Source organism: Arachis stenosperma, chromosome 2 (assembly GCF_014773155.1).
Source record: "Arachis stenosperma cultivar V10309 chromosome 2, arast.V10309.gnm1.PFL2, whole genome shotgun sequence".
NCBI classification, from domain to species: domain Eukaryota; kingdom Viridiplantae; phylum Streptophyta; class Magnoliopsida; order Fabales; family Fabaceae; genus Arachis; species Arachis stenosperma.
Window position 1 is genome coordinate 120365301 of NC_080378.1, and position 2975 is coordinate 120368275.

A 2975-nucleotide genomic window follows, 5' to 3' on the forward strand; every position below is an offset into this window, starting at 1 on the left:
CATCAGTAAAAATAATTATCTTTTATATTAACAGTATGAATGATAATCCAAAAGAACAGATATAATTATACGTTATACTGTCAGTATATTAAAATTAAACTCATATTATTTAATTAAAAATAATTTTTTATACTTATTCATATATTTATATACTAATTAACTTTCATTGATTAGTTTTGAATCCTGAACTCTAAACAAAAACTTTTTGCTTAGTTTTTTTCTTTAAATATATATTTGAAAACCAAACTCTATGGTGTGTAAAAGATATATAGATAGAATTCTACAAAATATGATCATCACCCTATTCTAAAATCAATCTTAAATAATTGATAATATTCTTCCACTCACTTTCCACAAAGATGAGCATGCATAAAAGTGGTTCATCACTTTTTACTCCATAGAATGTGCGAGAAATACGAATAAAAAGATATGAGAATAATATAAAGGAAAAAAGAAAAAGAAAAGAATTAAAGTCTTCTTCCCAATGATTATATCTATTTTGTAAAGTAATATATATCAATCACTTTGGCTTGGGTTTAAAAGTGGATACATTATAGTCATTATAGTACCAAGTGATTGTCTAATTAAAAAAGTGGCATGAAGATTCTGTCTTGTAGTTTTTTTTTTTCTTTTAATATTTAACGTCTATTGTTGGACATGGAATATTTTTCATGTTTAAAGTGAAGTAGAAACTCAGATACATTCGACTTTACGTGAAGTTGATATCTAAGAGCTGTTAAATAATTTGACTGAATTGACTAAATTTTCATCTAACGACTCTCAAATATGAACTTCACGTAAAGTCAACTTCACCTGAATTTTCACCTTAAAGTGAAAGTCAAATTTTTTATTTTAAATATAACACTACATAGAATGGAATTGAAGTGAGTGCAAGAGTAATATATATTATAACAATAATATTATTTAATATTTTTTAATTATTATTAGAATAATTAAATAATTTTAAATATAATAAATATATAATTATAAATGTCATATTAAATAAATTAGCTTTAATTATTGTGTCTCTAATATTACGGTATCATAATATGTACTCCATATATACGGCATGACAAGATCTTGAAGTGTTTAGAATTAATTAATTAATATATATATATATATATATATATATATATATATATATATATATATAAAATAACACGAGCGTGCAAAAATTTGTTATTAATTTCTTGCTATATATAATAATTAACACAATCCATACGTTCTTTTACCTGCATTATTACCATATATAATATAGGAAAGTTTTCAAATGGTCCAGCACTTTTTTGGAATTCTCATGGTCCATGTAAAGTGTCCATTAGATTTAATAATTAATTAAACAAAGGGTTGTGATTTTTTATGTAACATGTGTTTATAATGGAAAGCATTGTGAGGTGTGTACCAAATTTTGCGTTCCACGAGGTATGATTTATGGAAATTACATCCTGGTGCCTCTTGACACAAGCTTCTCTTGTTGGTGGAGTGGCTTGGTGGCTTAGTCCTTTATTTTGGATGGCTTATCTTATGTTTTCAATTTTTTTTTGTCATGACCTTTTATTTTGGTTTGGCTGATTTTTTTATTGAACGGTTAATAGACCTTTTTGGTACATAATTTTTCTTATATTAATTTAAGGATAATGAATAATTTTTAAGTGCATCATTTTGTATGATTTTTGGCTAGCATTATTATGAGATTACAAACTCTGAAACCATAATTGTTAAATTTACAGTCTTTTTTATTTTTTTTTGTTTATTATTTAGGCTGAGAAATCCGACCCACAGATAACAAATGGAGCTAAGTCTTATACATCTATTTAGTATTAATATAGTATAGTAAAAAAACGTGCCACACTCTCTTTTTTTTATAAAGTAGTATTTTTGATTTTTTATATTTGGAACAAATTTTAATTTAGTCTTTAACATTTTAAATACTATTTTCATTCCAAAAAATTTTAAACAGATTTAATATAGTCTTACTATTAAATTTAACACTAATAGTTAATAAAATGACTGATATAGACGTTAATAATATTACTAATTAAGTCATATCTTCTTCTATATATTAAAAAAATATATATAGTCAAAATCTTTTTATAACATTTTTCTCATTTTTTTGGTACAAAATTTTAAATCTTAATAATCAATTATGAACGCTTCAAAATCAAAAGAAAAAATTTTTATATTAGTGACCGTTGGTGGATCGATATTACTTATATACTGAAATCGAATGTTATTGGCTATTCAATATGCGAATTGCTTGTGTCAAATTTAATGGTAGGACAACATTAAACCTGCTTAAATATTTTTTGGGATTGAAATAGGAGATTTAAATTTTTTTTTATTGAAGTATGACGTTTGAAACGTTAAGGACCAAATTAGGATTTGGCCAAAACATTGAGAACCAAAATAATATTTTATCCCATTAAATAAACTAAATAGAGTTCTATTGGAGAAAATAATATTTGATCCCATTAATAACTTTTTCATGTTTATTTGTACAGAACAATTCAAAATAAATGGTTTCAAATTACAATAGAGATAAACATCAATTTTAAATTATTAGTGTACACGTAAAAAATTACTAATTTTTAGAAAAATATATGAATTTACGTAAAATTAGTGAATTAAAATTGTCCATTTAAAACCACCAATTCATTATATTTATATAAACCAACACGTTTAAATTTTTAATTATATATGTTCAAATAAAATTTATTAAAATTTTTAATTTTTATTCTTTTTAATACTAATTTTTTTGCTTGAATACTAATTTAAATGTTGTTTTTATAAAAATAATGTGTTAATTTCAAATGAACAATTTTAAATTACATCGATTTTTTTAGAAATTAATAATTTTTTGTTCGTGTATGTTACTAATCTAAAATAATGTTTAAAATTTTAAACTTAACTAAAACAAAAAAAATACGAAAATTTAGTGCAACTATAAATATGGAGAATTGAAGAAGGTAGAAACC